This window comes from Alligator mississippiensis, chromosome 5 (genome assembly GCF_030867095.1).
Source record: "Alligator mississippiensis isolate rAllMis1 chromosome 5, rAllMis1, whole genome shotgun sequence".
NCBI classification, from domain to species: domain Eukaryota; kingdom Metazoa; phylum Chordata; order Crocodylia; family Alligatoridae; genus Alligator; species Alligator mississippiensis.
The window spans coordinates 142977540-142995340 of record NC_081828.1 but is presented as its reverse complement, the minus strand read 5'-3'; the positions used below and the strand labels follow the sequence as shown (position 1 = coordinate 142995340).

At 43.3% G+C, this 17801-nt stretch overlaps 1 protein-coding gene across 6 annotated transcripts in view; it reads right to left on the bottom strand.

Moving 5' to 3' along the window:
• Nucleotides 1–17801, bottom strand: part of LOC106739550 (uncharacterized) — a 64247-nt gene that overhangs the window by 10031 nt on the left and 36415 nt on the right. For 4 of the 6 annotated variants that reach the window (XM_059728818.1, XM_059728820.1, XM_059728821.1 and 1 more), the window contains one exon: nucleotides 3105–3376. The gene's annotated coding sequence lies outside the window, so the exon portion shown is untranslated. Of the gene's footprint in view, nucleotides 1–3104; nucleotides 3377–11136; nucleotides 13811–17801 lie in introns of those variants that run through there. The other 2 variants (XM_059728822.1, XM_059728823.1) reach the window with 2 other exon arrangements.

The following is a 17801-nucleotide window of genomic DNA, read 5'->3' as shown; positions in this document are numbered from 1 at the left end:
TTTTAAGTCTTTTTGTTTAGTATAACAATAGAACAAGTTTTGAAAAACATCTAACTTTAAAAGACTGCTGGATATTAGTTAAATTAAATGAATTTCTATGCTTTGGATTTTCCATGTTACTTGCAACACAGCACTCTGGCACATCAAAACCAGAAAGAAGTTTCAGAGATCAGGATATCTGGGGAAGCAGATACCTGGAAATGACAGAGATGGACGATAAAAGAGAGAAAGTGGTTCCAGAGTCTCATCTGGGAAAAACTATAAGCCACTTTTCTATTTTGGACCTAGGCCCGGGTTTGTAGTATAACATAAGCCTCCCTCAGCCAACCGGGACCTCTCGCCTCAAAATATACGACACCAAGTAGAGCAGCATTTCTCAACCCATGGGTCATGACCCAAAAGTGAGTCGCAAGAATATTTCAAAGAGTCATGAGCAAGCAAGGGGGAAAGGGCCAGGGGGGCTGCGCGGTCGGGCCGGGCCAGTCCTGTGCTTGCAGGGGTGGGGCAGCTGGGAGATGTTATACAGGGGCAAGAGGGGCTGTGACCAGGCTGCCTGGCACCACACCGCAGCCCCAGCCCATGGCAGGGAGTGCCACAGGCCTCCTCTCCTCCTCTTTCCAGCCCATGCCAGGCAGACTAGGTCCGCTGCTGCCTGCATGAACTGGAGCCACCGCACTCCGGCCACAGCAGGACGGAGCAGCTGGGAGGTCCCTTCAGCAGGACTGGGGGGGGAGCAGGGGCCTGCAGGTTGGGAGTTAGGGGCCCCAGCATTTGGCCAGCTCGTTTATCCATTACCATTGCTGCAAATGCAACAAAATAACTCATCATTTGGCATGTGGCTGAGCAGCTGCAGCTCTCTCCCTTTCTATTCGCATGTAACGCCTGGATTCTAAGTTCCTGGATTCAGAGTTCCTGGGTTCCCTCGCCCTTCCTTTTCCTCCAACCCAACTCACTTTCTCGCTATGCTGGAAGCATACCCCCCTATCCACTCCCCCCTCACTAGGCCTGCTGAATTAGCTCTCAGCAATTCTGCTTGTGCAGAGCCAGCAAGACTCAAAACCCTGAGCAGACAAAGTTCAAATACTCCGTCCCCCAGCCCAGCCAGCTCCTCGTGCAAAGTTGCAGGAGCAGGGCTCCTGGCACTACTTGGCCTGCTGGCTATGGCAAGAGCAGAGGGGTGGCAGATCCCTCTGCCAGCCACATGCTCGCTCTCCTCCGGCAGCATTCCCTGCACTCCCTCACTTTTCCTCCCTGATTGCACTATTTCCAGCTGCTGCTCCCACACACATCTGCACACCTCAACCAGCCTTGAAGTGGGGATCTTTAACCCTCCTCCCTTCTCACTGGCTACAGGGAAGGCATGGGCCACTGGGGATGGAGGAGGGGGTATCAGTCAGAGGCAGGGGGGAGAGGCGAGGGGGGTGATTGATGCAGGTGTCTCAGTTGGTCCCTGCCTCCGCTTGTGTCTCCTGGAGATGTGTGAAGTGGGCTGGGGGGGCCCGGACAGGCCTGTCTGCTGCCTCAGTTGCCACAGCTACTTCACTCCCTCAGCCTCCAGCTGCATCCAGAGCAAAGAGTGATTAGCCTACTGCCCAGCAGTCCTGTGAATGTGAGCAGAGAGCAGTGGGGAGGGAGGGGAGATGCCCCTGGCATGAGAAAGGGTGTGGGGAAAGGGGGAGCCTTGTGCCCCTCACATCCGCTCCTGAGGGTGCCCAGACTGCTTTGCCAGGGGCCTCTGCAAGGGAGATTTCAGAGCTCAGAGACTTTATGCACAATGACATACTCCATCATGCCACACCTGGGCCTAAAGAAGGAAGGGAGATTGGGGGAGCTCCCCTAATGCAGCAGCAAGCAGCTCTGAGTGGGGTGAGGGAGAGACTGGTGTGATGGGAAAGGAAAGCACTTTCAGCAGGGCAAGTGGCCCTGTGTCCCTGATCATCTTTCAGGGACTGTCCCTGTTGTTTTCCAACACACAGAAAACTGTTTTGTCCTCTTTTGGCACAAAGTTTATTAGCCATTGCCTGAAAGCGCATCCACCTAAAGAAACTAAAAAGGAAGTCAGGGAAGTTAGTAATGGATTAAGTGCAAATGCTCATCAAGGATTGTTTTCCATTGTATCTGTTAGAAATCTCCCTCCTTGGAGGTTTTTAAGGCCTGACTTGACAAAGTCCTGGCTGGAATGAGCTGGGGATGGTCCTGCCTTCAGCAGGGGGTTGGACTAGATCAGCATTTCTCAACCCGTAGGTCGTGACCCAAAAGTGGGTTGCAAGAATATTTCAACGGGTCACAAGCAAGTGCCCAGAAAAACATGCAAAAGAGCAGGTTTCCTCTTGCAGGCTAGCAGCATTCCAGCCTACAAAGGGCTACTTGGGGCATGGCCAGCACGCAACCAGGCAGGGTCATGGGAGCAGCCCCAGCAGCGGGATGAAGGTAAGTGTCTGGGGAGCGGGGGTTGGAGGGCCAGGGCTTGGGGACTGTCAGGGTGGGGGGAGAGGAAGCAGTGAGTGTGTGCATGCATGTGTGTGCATGTGTAGAGAAGATTGGGGGAGTGCGGGGTGGGGAGAGGTGCCTGCCGGAACTGGGGGAAGTTAACTGAGTGGCTGGGCACTAAGGCTGCAGTAGGGCAGAGGTTGAGGGGGACTGTGGGTCAGGCACTAGCAGGGCCAGGGGAGTGTTGGTCAGGACAAGCCATCAATTTTGGCAAATGGGTCCCAGAACGAAAAAGGTTTGAGAACCACTGGATTAGAGGACTGCTGTCTTATCCTACCTATGCTAGAAAGAATGAAAGTGAGGGCTTGACCTCACTGTTCAATTAACTCAAGTTATAAACTACAGAGTTAAAGGCAATACAAGTTCCACCGCTACCCAAAACCCTTAATTCGTGCATAGTAATGCCTTTAACTTGAGTTAGCTGGCTCAGCTCAAGCTGCACTAACTTTCTTTTTTCATATTAAGTTACTTGGTATATATATGACATAATTCTTCCAAATGAAATGGCCAGTGTTTGTTAATTAGATAATCCACTATCAAAATGAATTAAGCTCATCTCTGAACAAGTTAGCACAGAAAAAGGTTCATGTGGACTCACTGTATTGATGGATTACCTTTTTCACTCCTGGCAGTCCTCCCAATGCTATTGCATACTTCACACCGGAAACATCCTGTTTCTTTACCTGCATCCACTCTACTGCTCTGGGGTTAGGTTGACCAGCTGTCTGCTCCCTGCTTGAAATGCCAGCAAGGTGATGAAAGGACTCCATTTGTGATCACAGTATGTGTTCCTGGAATTGCAGACCCTACTCCACACTCTACCAGTAGCAACCAAGCATCCTGGATCTACATGGGGCTGCACAGAGGTCATGGATTTCCTTGCTATCTAAAGAGAAAAACAGTTAAATACTGTTTTAAGAGCAGTCACTGTAATATGTAAATCTGTGAATTTGTAGCAAATCAAGTCAAGGATCTGTGATTCCTGCTCAAAGATGCAAAGGAAAGGAGCTCCAAGGAAATAATTTTAAAGAGTCGCAGGAACAGAAATATGACCTCAGGACCTCCATGTACTCCTTCCCTCTACCCTCTGAGGAACTGGATCAGATTTTTGTCAAAGAAATCACCAGAAAACACAGAGTTGGAATTAGGGAAAATGAAGCCCTGGGTGAACTTGTATTTTGACACCATCCCTGCACCCCAACACCCCCCCCAAAATCAACAGCACTGCAGCCCTGCCACAGAGGGGCTTTTCCAATGGGCTGGGGAGCTGGGCATGGCATCTGCCTGTGGCACGGACAGCCGGCTGCAGCCCCATGGCCTGCGAGCAGGAGCCAGCAAGTGCTGGCATGGGGGCTCTGGTGTCCTGTAGCTTCCAGGGGGACCCTCCAGGGCCCAACACACAACCAGCCACATGTAGGTGAGATTCAGCCAGAGCCCTTCCCTGCTTACTCCGTGAGCTGCCAGCCCCAGCCCAGGGCTCCTGCATGTGCCACCCAGCCCCGCCCCACCTCACCCCACCTGGGAGGAATGCTGGCGCTGCTATATGCTGCTTGCAGAGAGAGAGAGAGAGAGAGAGAGTGTGTGTGTGTGTGTGTGTGTGTGTGTGTGGTGCCCCCCTGACCACAGTACCGTGGGAAGTCACCCACGTCGCCCACCCCTAAGACTGGCGCTGAACAAACATCTGTATATTGTGAAAAGTGTCAAGTCACTAAAAGGCCATGGTCCCCAAGTTCAACTAGCACTCTGCTGAGGTGGAGATTTCCCCTAAAATCCACAATCATTCTTCTACCCACTCAGCCCAGGGCAGACTCTGAAAAGCAGACAGCTCCTAAACCCCTGATAGAAAGCTGGCTTGATGATTCTGGGAAGGGGACTTCAACCAATAAGTAATTATGTGCTGTACTAAATAGCAGTGCAGGTAATTTTTTAAAAACTTTGTGTTCTGTGTGCCCAAAGGACCCCAACACTTTGGATAGGCCTGACCTAGGAATCCTACCCCACACCACATGCTCTAAATAGATCCTGTGCTGAGAAATGTTAGTTGTGAAGCAATTTTCATGATATTTTAATAACCCACAGTCTTTAACCAAGTTGGCATCCACATGTCAAGACCCCTTCCCAGTCACTTACTCCATTTCGCTACCCAGTACAGGCCTCCCATGCATCCTCACAGTACCATGAATTTGTTCAGTGGTTTTGAATAAAGAACCTCATAATTCAAGCATGCTTAATGAAACATCAGATACAGGAAAATAAGGCAATATAAAAGCACTTTGTTTCACAGTTTGAGCAAATCCCTAAGGTTTCAGCTATTTTATATTTTCCCCAAGATGAGACATCTAAAAATTCATAGAGATATGATATTCAGCCAGCTGTATGCAGACTCTCACTTTGTTAACCCTTTTCATTCCAAACCAGTACTGGAGAATTTATTTTCGGTGCACTTGATTCATACCTGCAGATAAGTTGAAACAGAATTTAGGGGCAAAGATACTATATATTTTGGCATGAACATTACAAGGCACATAATGTGCCCTTCCTTGGGCTGCCCATGTAAGTAGCATTGCCCTTTCAGTTCTGTAGCATCTCTAAACGGAACCATTTTATTGAAGAACATCACTGCCTATCTTGCCAGTTTCCCCATTGTCTCTTTCAACAAGCTCCTTCTCTGCCTTTTGGAGATTCATTCTAGGTTAACACCCCACAATTTAAAGTCTGGAAAGATGCACATTGAGTTACTAACCTACCCCAATCCCACCATCTCCAGCTACACAAATCCTGATGTGTGCCCACATGTTTTGCCACCACCATCCTCTTAGCTTATGAAAATAGACAGCCCACATGCCATGGCCCACTCATTCCCTCCTTCCCATCCACCACCTCTTCTGATCCAGAAACCATGCTAAGGAGCCTGGGATCAGAATAGGTTTCCTATGCAAAGGGGAATGAAGGTGGAAAAGTATTATCATTTCTAATCTCATCCCAGACTGGGAAGAGACTATTGGGAATGCTATTTCAAAACTGAGGAGAAAAAATTAACAACAATTTTTGTAAAGGTTGGAATTCATAATATATTTGTTTTGTTTCTCAGTTCCCCCAGCTCATTCACATGATGCCCAATGGACAGGAATGTTATCAACTTCAGAACATCTGACAGCTCTCTAGGGCAACAAAAGAACAACACACAACCAGCCTTTGTTGCCATGCAAGAAAAGAAATAAAATGACAGAGAGAAGGGAATTTCTTTTGGCATAGAGATCTTGCAAACAGAGTACAAGAATTGGAGGACAGTGTCATGACAAGAAACACTACTGGGGAAAAAAGACAGACATGCAAGAACAGCTCCTGGATTTGTTGCAGCAGCAGACAGCCTTGCTAGTGAATGTGTTCCTGCAATGCTCTCACGACTCAGCATCATAAATCAGAGCCCAGCTATGTCCTGGAACCATGAAAACAATGCAGGAAGCTACAATATGGTTTCCAAAGTTCAAGTCACAGGTACTTCTCTCCCAATTCTACATCCCAGTACAATGAAAACAGTAAAGCTAGGACCACATTCTCAGTCCTTTAGCTGCAAATGACGATTTATTCACCATTTCACAACCCAAGGCAAGCAGTAATCTCACACTAAAATGTGTGGCAAGCACAGTACAAATGTGGGGGTATTCAGCACTTTTAGACAGATGTGCACCACAGACTTTGTGCAACATCACAATACTTTATCTTGTTCTTTATGACAATAACCTTCTACTTCTCTCAATCCATACAAGCAGAACAACAAAATCTCATCAGAATGCAGAACAAAATTATTCTTCAATTGTTCAGCTTCTGGCCTCGAAGGAGGAGCACAAGGCATTTTTGACACTGTGTCCCTGCCAATTTGCTGTTCGCAGAAACAGCCATTCTGACTGTATACAGTGTATTCAATGTCTCTGCACCTCTGTCTTACAGCCATCACTGATACTCTCTCCTTTGCTCCCTTAGGTGTTGTGCAAAATACAGCAAGTAGCTGTCACAATGTAGATATTGTTCTGCAAAGTCAAGCTCATTAGAAGCAATGCCATCTCACTTTTAGCCCTCCTAATGTACATAGTGTCATTCTGCAACTACTTGGGATACTGCTTTCTCTTCAGCTAGCAAAAATGAAGGCACACTGGAATGACAGGAGTTGTGTTGACACCATAAAAACCTATAGCACTGTCAGGAGTTGAGAGTTCCCTTTTTCATTAAAAAACAACAGATAAAAGTTTCAAAAGATCCAAGATCATAGCTTTCTCCAAATGACCTTACATCAATACTCATGGTAATCTGCCATAGTGATCATCAATAATCTCCTGGGCATTAACAAGCGTTAGAACTTGTGGCACCAGCATCCTCTCTGGAACAACCTGTAGCCCTCTTGACAACATCCCTAACAGCTAAGCTCCCAGTCCAAACTGGTTGTAGGTGTACAGGGTGATGAACTTCACAATGGCATGGGACATGCACCTCTCCTTGTTGAGGAGAGTGCTCATGCTGGCAAGTTGCTGTTTTAGCTCCAGGACAAACTGTGCAGACTCCTAGGAGAGCAGCATTTGTCATCTTAAAATTCTGCCACTGCTGTTTGGCATCCAGGACTGCATTATTCTTCCTTCTTGTGAGCCAGAGGCAGTTTTCTGATTCCTGAAACAGTGTTTTGCTGAGTGAGGCTGCTCCAGGAAAAGTTCATCCACATACAAATGGTCAATTTCAACCTCCTCTGCCAAAATCAGCTTAGCAGCATGGGTTTAGCTTCTAAAGCCAATGCCACCCAGTAGCATGATCACAAATATATGTGCAGTAGCCTCTACTAAAAGCCCACACAACTGCATTGTGTAAAAGAGTCCCTTCCATCCATGCTGGTTGGCAGCACTGTGAAAATGACACCATCTTACAAAAGGCAGATGAATCATGGGTTACCAGGAAAGGAATGATGGAAATATGCTAATTGGACCCTAGGTTCTAGAATTCCAGTGGTTTCTGGTAGGTCTCTCACAATCTGTTGCAAGAAAAATCACAGAATTCAAGGACTCCAGCAGTGGAGTAACACACCTTGGAATGTATGCCCAACATGTTGACTGCACACTGATTCAGAGGGAAGTAGGTAAAAAACAACTCAAAGATGCAACTATATTGGAATGTCAGTTTGTTCGGAATGATACGATACGCATTATAGCAAGGTGAACATACACAGCCTTTGACATGACTCCAAAACAAGTGCTAAACTCATGCTCCTGGAGACTTTAACCATTCTGTCATTATGTCCCCATATTATTTCAGAATAGTTGTTCCATAGATGTCTGTGTTCAGAACCCTAATCTGGAAATCCTCCTCTATATAGACATCCTCTATTGAAAAAAAAAAAAGTAACTTGACTTGTTGTTGCCAAAGCTTTTTAAGACTAGGTTAGACAAATACTAGTCCATGATAGTTTAAATAGAGATGAGCCTGGGGGGTATCCTTCAGCAGGGGGTTAGACTACATGACCTCCTGAGATGCCTTCCAGCCATATTTTTCTATGATTCTGAGATTTCAGTCTTCAGCAAGACATGTTATGAATCAGTGACCTCGCCAAATGATAGAGACACAGTAGGAAAACCACATACCCTCAGAGACTCTTGAGAAGGAATGGATTTTTGGTATAGAAATTTTTATTTGAAAAACTTTGTCATCAATCCAGTTGAAGTTGGCAGAAATAATTTAAAAGACCAAAGAAACGAGATTAGGGGCAGTCTAATCCAGTACTATAGAGATTTTGCATACAACCTCCAAAAGGCCCAAATTCTTCCCCAGAATGAACTCAGTTACCAATAAAATCCATGCTTGCAAGGGCCAAATTCAGCCCACATTGGTCTTAAATAACTTATGCAATTCAATTAAATAAAGATGGAAAGGTCACTTAAGCAATTTTGAAAAATCACACCTTCCATGATTAAAAGGGAAGAAACAAGGAATTATCTGTATAGGTTTCTAAAGAGGGTATATGCAGTTAGACTAACACAGACCAACCTATTCTTTATTTGCTGTTATATAGCACTCGCAGTATCTGAGAACTTTCAGCTAGTACATTAAGGAACATAACTATGCATGTGCAACATGTGATTTATTCTCTTATCCTCTTCCCAGGAAGAGAGAAGAGTGCAGTGAAGTAAAATGTTAGGGGGGTTTTGGTTTTTAAATGTACATGTTAAAATAAGTCAGAGAAGATAAGGTCAAATAAATGTATGTTGCACTTGCAGCAGAAAGCAGAAGGGTTTATGATGTTCTCTAATTCCTATCGGTTTATTCCAGCTATTATTAGAACAGCAACACTGCATGCCATGCATGCATGTGGGAAAAGACTGCTTACACCTTTTTCTGAAGTGGCTGAAAATAGCAAATTATGGAAAGCAAATAATTAAGTACTAAATCTTGTTTTTCTTTATCCACAGAACTAGCTATACTGCATTTATTTTAAATGAATGATTAGCTCGCGACCCCCAGTAAGGTAGATCCTTTGATGTGTAACAGCTACCAGAAAAAGAACTGAAGAGGAGAAAAAAATTAACAGTTTTCAACATAAATTTATCAAGGCTGCAGTTTTTACTAGGAAACTGGTGTGACAAAAAAGCATGAAACCATTTGCAAAGAAGTGATAACATTTATCTAGATCCCTACTGATACAGTTGAAACTATGACTGCTTTCTGGTCAGCCAACACTTCTGCACTCAGCTCAGCAGTAAGTTTCCTCTTTCATTTCTGTGTATGAGTGAAATTCATTTTAACTTCATTTTTTCAATTGTGTTTAGCTGCTTCTTCCAGTGAAACAAAGTGGTAGAAAGGAAAGTGCCCTATCCTCAGGCCTAGTATAACTCCTTAGGTGTTGGGAAGTCTGAAAAATGTTGCCATACACTTGCACACTAAGTCAGCTCCCATCTGGCCCTATATAGTCTCTGGCTGCTCTCCAGCAGAAAACTTATCCCTGTGAATAAATTGGATTTCTCATTTTCAGTGATTACATGGATTGGTGATAAATAGCCTATAGGTTTAACCCAAAGGCTACTTTTCAGTATGTGAGTGTTGGCCTAAAGAGTCGTTCTTTAAGGCTAAGTACATACAGTCAAAAAGTCCAAGATTGAATTGATTCAATTTTTGCAGTTTAGTCTAAGCTGCATAGATTGAACTGATGAGCAAGTGAAGAGAGATTCAATGTTGATTCCAGAAATGCAGCCACATGCCTGCAGCGGCCTAGGTCAGAAGCAGTTTTGAAAGCAGTTTATGTGCACTGAACTTCTGTTGTGTTACTGATTTGAACCGGTTTCTGATGACTTATACTGGTTTATATGTAATTTTTGTCCCTAGTCATAAACTGCTTTCAAAATGGCTGAAACAGGTTTAAAACAGACCTGGATGGATGCAGTATCAGACTTAACTGACTTAGGTTAAATCAGTCCCAGATCCCCTCTAGAATCACCAAACATGAGAAAAAAGCCTCAGGCTTTTTGACTGTCTGTACTTAGCCTATGTGCACTAAGCTTCTGTTGTGTTACAGATCTGAACTGGTTTCCAATGACTTACATGGGTTCATGTGTAATTTCTGTTCCTAGCCCAAAAGACCATTTGTTCAAGATTTCAGTGTTCTCAAGCACTATACATCCCATCCAATATTCTTTTCATATTGACTGTGACTTCACCGATCATGTCATTATCTCTATGTCAGCTGTCTGGACTAGATCATTGGAATAGCCATTCAGTATTCTAATATTTGTGCCAATTGGTCACAAAAGCAAGCCTGTTATTCCTCATTGTACAATACAGAATTGCTCGTCTTTCCCATTTTTGGGCTTCCTGCCAAGGGAGGCAGCCAGTTCAATGCTTAAAGCCTTGAAATTGGTCACAATTACCACAGTTGATTGATTATCCAATCGACTGTAGCATTTACAATTTTCACTACCTTGCACCCCCCCCCCCGTGATTTTTACTCCTTTGTACTACCAAGCAGCATGACAAAATCACATAATGCAGCCCCAGCTGTCCCAGGACACAAATATGTGGGAGGCTTCTGCCATTTTTCATTATTTTTTAAAATTTCTGCAAAAGTTTCTTTCATTTTAATTGACTTTCTACAAGATTGATATGTACTATGCTTGGGCCAGTTCCATCCTACTGATTTGACTGATTTGCAAGGGAATAAAAATGGGGGGGAAACTGCATCTACTGCCAAATTCAGCAGTGATGTAATATAACTAGGACAAGCTGGCACTCAACAGGTATACGATATAAGTATGGTTTACATGGCATAGGAGCAACAGGCATGTGTGTGTTTAAAATAGAAAAAAAGACAATATTAAAACATGCAACTTAATTTTTTGTAATCACTAGACACTTCTCCTGCAGTAGGACATGTTTACCTCTGGCTAATTTTGGCTAGTTAGGCTAAATACAGCCTTTGCACAAACAAGTGCAATTGTTTTGTCTATAAAGGAAACTGAACTCAGGTTCAACTACCAAATTAATTCCATCAAATTAAATGCAATGTAGTCCCACCATTTTAGCAAATAAGTTAATGACTGTACTAGCATGTTGATCACACTTTACATTAAGGATTTTTGTCCTTAGAGAGGGGAGAATTAGAAATTCAGATCTTACCCTGCCTGGAAGATTGCAGAGTAGTAAGGTGGGAACCAATTGCTAAGATGCCAAGTACTGAGAAACTGAAAAAAGAGGAAACCTTTAAGTAATTTGTTTAAAATTCCTAGGTCTTTTTAATTTCAACATAATTATGTCCTTGTTCAAATATTCTTTTTATTTCAATTAAAATTCAAGAGCCAAGGCCTTGTTTGACATACAAATCTAGCGCACAGTTAATTTGAATAAATTGTTAAACACATCTAGTTAAATCATTTGAGAGCAGCTTAGTTTTTGTTTAACCTAGGGCCTTGTTGCACATTCATTTTAGGTGGCTCCTGGAGCTCTTAACCCATGGATTGTCCACACATTAACACCTGAAACTAGTTTTAAGCACACCTTAGGCAGCTTAAAGTTATGCCACTCCAGGGCAGGTTTATTTCTGATCTGTGTTATCGAACTTGTATCCCACCAATGTGTGGTCACTCCCCACAGAACAGCCACCCAAATTGCAATCCTCCAGCATCCCAGGATGCAGTGTCCCCTCCTTCACCCTCCTGTTCTGTGTGGACAAAAATGTCCATCCCCTGAACTCTACTGTCCAGGGGGTAGTTCTTCCCAGTCCCAGGGATGCAATCCCATGCAAATAGCCTGCAAAGCACATGCCAGCTAGCCAGGTTACAAGGCACACATGGCTCCATGAACAACGTAGGGGGCCAGATCAAGGTAGGGGGCCAAATCAAGTCCCTGGGGCAGGAGCACTAGCTCCCCCAAAAGTGCCTTCCCTCACCCCTCCTACTTCCCAGCTACCCCAGGAAGCATGACCAGTCCCCACTACAACCCAATTCCAAATCATATGAGACCTCCTTTAATTTACTTCCTCTTAGTTTCATTTTTTTAAGTTCTTTTTATTTTATCTTTCAGTGGCCAACTTCCTTCATTTCACCACCCCACCCCCATTTTCTTTCCACCTCCCATTTCATTACCCATTCCCATCCTATTAACTCCCCACCTACCAGCTTCATGTTCCCACACACCTCCAGCTAGAGCAGGGATAGAAGCCTGTCCTGGTTCACCAGCCCTCTAGTGACAAGTCATAGCTGTGCAGGTTAGAGACAGTCAGAGAAGGTTTTTAGCCTTAAGGTGTGACTGCTTCAAACTTCAACTAGTACTAACACCAATTTACATTTGAGCAGCAAAAAGTGCAGTGTGTAACAAGGCCCTTACACACATTCCTACACGATTTAAGTTAAATCAATGTAAGTCATGCTTATAATAATTTTAATGTGTACATGCAACCTTTTACACCAATTAAATATTTTTAAAAAAAGACATCTTAGTGCAATTTTAGTGTAAGCAAGCAAGAACGCATGAAAGAAAAAGAAAGCCATACACATACATAAAATCATCTTTAAAAAACAACCAGATAATATTGCTGTTCATCCCAAATCACCCAAAAATTGGTAGGCAGAGCGATCAAAAAAGAAAAATTGCCCATTAAATTTCATCTGTGAAAAGGTTTTTAAAAAGTTAAAACACAGCTTCAGAAATGTGCTACCCAAAACACCAGATTTGAAAATCCAGGACCTCATTAACTAAAGTTATTGTTAGCTCCTCCATTAACAGACATTAAGACATCAGGAAAATAAAAAAACTCTTCATCTGAAAAGCTCACTGAAGCTAATGAAAGTTTTTCAATGGATCAAGCCTTAGGTCCTGGGACATAAAACCCTCTTGGGTTTTACAATAATGCCCCAGTATTAAAAGCATATGCTGTTATATGTAACACCCCATCAACCACAGAATCCCACTGAAGCTAGAAGTCAATGTACAACAGGCTGCATAATCTTATCAAGTCATTAATTTACATTCAATTTGAGAAAAACATAAAAGTCTATGCTGAGCTGCTCTACTGGATATTCTCTGCATTTTTTTTAATACATAACATAACTTACATGGCATTAGTTTTCACTCACTCATTTAATTTATTCAGCATAATTATTTTCTCCTATCTTGCAAATACAAGAAAAAAAGGAAATGCATCTTGACACTTAATATTCTAGGTGAATTTTTATGAATTCAGATGAACATGAAAATAAGCTTGACAACTACTGAAAGGTTCATAAATTCTAAAGGTGGTTTATTATCTATCAAATCTATTATAAGGCATTAAATAAATAAATGCAAACTCTTTTCCCACCTATTATATGCTGAATTAAAAAAAACTCCAGAAGTCACCACAATTTTGCCTAACATCATAATGAGGTGGTGTTACATATCTGACTTATTTTGATGTACGAAATACATTTTATTTTCTTGCCAGAGATTAAAGAAATTTAGAAACTGTAAAAACCTACTGATATCAAAATATGAAGATATACATGAGATATATAGTCAAAAAAAGGATTGGACATTTATATATATTATCTCATCATTTATGAACCAAAATATCCCAAGTTGCCACGGTTAGTTTTGAGAAATGTTTTGGGAAGTTTTTAAAACTTAAACTGAACTTTACCTAGAGATCAGGAATATACTTACTAGAGATCAGGAATATACCTACTATAGATTTCATAGACATTAGGGCTGGAAGGGACCTCGGAAGATCATTGAGTCCAGCCCCCTGCCCAAAGGGCAGGAAGTCAGCTGGGGTCATAGGATCCCAGCAAGATAAGCATCCAGTTTGCTCTTGAAGGTGTTCAATGTAGGCGCTTGAACCACCTCTGGTGGCAGGCTGTTCCAGACCTTGGAGGCTCGGACAGTAAAGAAATTCTTTCTTATGTCCAGCCTGAAACGGTCTTGTAGTAGTTTATGACCATTCGACCTAGTCATCCTCCCTTGGGGCGCTCTGGTGAACAAACGTTCCCCCAGATACTGGTGGTCACCCCTGATAAACTTATAGGTGGCCATCAGATCGCCCCTGAGCCTGCACTTTTCCAGGCTAAAGAGCCCCAGGGCTCTCAGCCTGTCATCGTAGGGGCTGCTTCCCTGACCTCTGATCATGTGCGTGGCTCTTCTCTGGACTCTCTCAAGATTCTCCACATCCTTTTTGAATTGTAGAGCCCAAAACTGGACGCAGTACTCCAGCTGTGGCCTCATCAAGGCCGAGTACAAGGGGAGAATGACGTCCCGGGATTTGCTTGAGAAGCATCTATGAATGCAAGCCAGCGTTTTGGTCGCTTTACTAGCCACAGCATCGCATTGCAGGCTCATGTTCATCTTGTGGTCAATGATGACCCCCAAGTCTCTTTCTTCCATAGTGCTAGCCAACATAGCACTGCTGAGCCTATAAGGGATAGGTGGGATAGGTCGTCCCAATTCTGTGTCTTCTAATGTAGGTGACTGTGGCCACTGCCAGTGAGACAAAAATCTTTTGGGGGGGATGGGGAGAGAGAGAAGAGAGGAGACAGAAAGAGATGGTCCTGCCCCCCCTGCTCTGTGGCTTCTCCCTGCCACTGCTACAGCCATCAGCACCACCTCCAGGCCACCCCAGGCCTGGGGGCAGCAGCAGCAGTAGGGAGGATCCACAGGACAGCCTCAGCACAGACTCTAGGTGGCCACAGCCAGAAGGGCCCCAGCAGCAACGAACGCACCAGCTGCCAACTCCCACTTTTTCCCAGCCCCCAGCACTAGCCGCCACCACTCATCACGGGCAGATGATGGGCAGGGCTGCCTCTCTCTATCTCTCTTTCCCCCTTCCCTCCATCCAAACCATCTTGCACCTACAGCACATACCACAGCTTATACCAGATCCCGCCCCACATGCTGGCATCAGCTGTGGACACAGCTAGCACGTTCCTGCTGGGGATGGGGTGTCTGGCTAAGCCCCTCTTTGGTTTACGAGGGTGACCAGGAGGCAGTGCTGATAGCAGCAGGAGCCCCAAATGAGCTGCCCCTGCTGAAGCTGCCACCCACATCCATGCCAGCTCCCCACCCACTTGTAGCCCCATCCCACATAGGGAGGTTTAGTGAGCTGTTGCATGGGAGTGTGCTGAACTGGCCTCCAACAGCTCCCCAGAACTCCCTATGGCCCACGAGCCCAAATAATTCCCTATCCCTATGTAAGACGGTTGTGATAGGTCAGCATAGATTCAATCCTACAGAATGAATGTGGCCATTGTGTAAGTGTGTACTGTTCCTTCCTCTGGAGTCTATGTTTCTGCAGAGGCAAATTTGTCCCATGGTGACTAGATTTTTTGCTTCTGAATTTTTCCGTAAGTCATTGAACTTTAACAAGTAAATACATTTAAAAATACATGTTCCTTATCAAATTAATACCTATCTATAAAACTGGATCTCTGTTAAGGATGAATAAGTTTTCTCAGGGAAGACTGCACAGTATGCATCATTAGGTGACAGACAACAGGTCAGTAGGCCATGGGCCCGGCACTTCAGTAGGATTGGCATTAACCTTGTTCATGAGGTCATCTGCTGTTTAGTTCCAATATCATCCAGCACTTACTGTTTTTCCATACATTGCCACTAACTCTCATTGATGTGTGGTAAAAGCAAGTCAAGCAGCCTTCAAGAGCAATTTAAATATACAGTATAACCTTTATTTACATATTTTAGCAGTTCCTCCCCGATCATGGAGTATTGCACTGCTCATTTGCAGACTGCCATTGAATTCAATCACTGTATTTATTTTATAATTATAACTAGCTTGTGTGCATATGTATAAAGTAGTAGCACAGGACTGGGGAAGAGAAATAAATTATTACATAGGAAAGAGAACTATAAGGAAAGGGTGAGGAATTAATATTCTTTGTTCTTATCCTCCTGCTCTGTACTTTTCAGATAAATATTGGTAAAACCATTCACTTCTTTCTTTCCTTTCCATTTTTACCTATGCCCCAGCTGAGAAAGTTATGCTTATGTTAGAAATAGCAAGAACCTCTCCCCTCTGTTTTTCACGTCACAGTAAACTTAGTGTTTCTCCGAACTACAGAAAAGCACCTTCCAAAAGACCACAATTCTAACAGTATGGTTAGGAGTGTATTTACATCTATTGGTGATGAAAATTTAATAAAAGGATATTTATAAGAGGCTGGCTTAAGAAATATTAAGGAACGCTTTAAGTTCGCATGTTCCAGCTGCTAGTAGACCTCTCGTGCCTGATGGCAAATTTACATGAATACATTTTCAAGTTGCTGCCACCCACCCCTTCTTGCCTTTACTTCAGTACTCAAAATGGATTCCTTAGTATATCCTAGATAAAGCAGATATCTGGTGTTCATTAGAATCAATAGACTATGTTACATTTTGGCCTCTCAGCTGAAACAATCCAATAGAAATCATTCCATTTGAAGGGCCCTTGAGCACAAATTAAATGAAAGTAGACTGCAATCGAGGGAAATTATAGTCATAACTACTGTAGAAATGAAGTCAACTCTTTCTCTGGGTGATCACAGCAAACAGTACAGATGCTCACTGCTACCAACATTGACGCAGGTGCCAAAATTCTTTCCTGCTAGAAGAGAGTTATTAAAATGTCTTTATCTTTAAGGGATGTGTCATCAGTATTAAACAAAAGCAAAGAAAGAAACAAGCCTTGAAAATACTATAGGAGCCCAGGGACCAACTTATCCTAGTAGTGTTATTACAACATATAAATGAGCTCCTAATGATAGACATTACACTTTAGAAGTGAAACAGAATCCATAAATGATGGATATGAATCAGTGATGTGTAGGGTGCTGTACTGAATAATGTCCTGTCTCAAAAAGGTTGCAAATGAAAAGAACGGCACACAAAGATATGCAGAAAAACCCAAAAGGGCCTTAGCATATAATGTTACAAATTTTGCAAGTTTTTCTTGTATGATCATCATGCAGGACAAAGATGATAATGTTTAGGGTCAGAACCCTAAATGGGGACAGTTTTAGGATCCAGGTTAATTTGGCAACCACCAAATAGCTAACTAACAACATGCAATGGAACCCTGATACCAGCTGTCATTTGTCAACTATTACTACTGCACAAGATATTAGTACTTTGATTATATTCATCATAAAGGACTCTAACTAGTATAGACCAGTGACACTTCTGGTTGTAGGCTGAAACAACCCACCAATGGTCAGAGACGGGGGCGTGAAAGCTAGAACCCCCTCACAGCCAGTGCTTTTCTCAGTGGCAGCACAGTAAACACACCTTCAGACAAAGCCCCATGTTCTGGGGTGGAATTCAGCGTCACTCAGTAATCCAAAATAAACTGGTGTGACAAAGGAGAAGATTCACAGACATATACATATAGGTGTGTGATTTTGTGTGTATATCTATATATTACACACATGCATAAACAAACACATATATATGGTCCAATTAAAAACAAACAACAAACAAAGTTCTGCAATGTTATAGTCTATAAGCAAATGCATTAGCTAGCAAGGGCACCCACAGTGTCATTCTTACAGGGGTAAGGAAATCTGTGACAGAGGGTGCATGCACAGCATTCCAACACTTTGCCACTGGACAAATAGTCCTAAGGCTTTAAGCAGGACATCTGGGTTCACTGAACTCTTTTATAACTCTCTGGGAGAAGACTACTATCAGACTTCAGAATAAAGAGAGAATTTTCTTGACATAGACATAGTTCTGAAAGTGCCACATCCTTGCTTTGGAGGTATTACAACCTTAAGTACCAGTGGACAGGGGAGCCCATTACAGGAATATTATTAAAGTAAAAT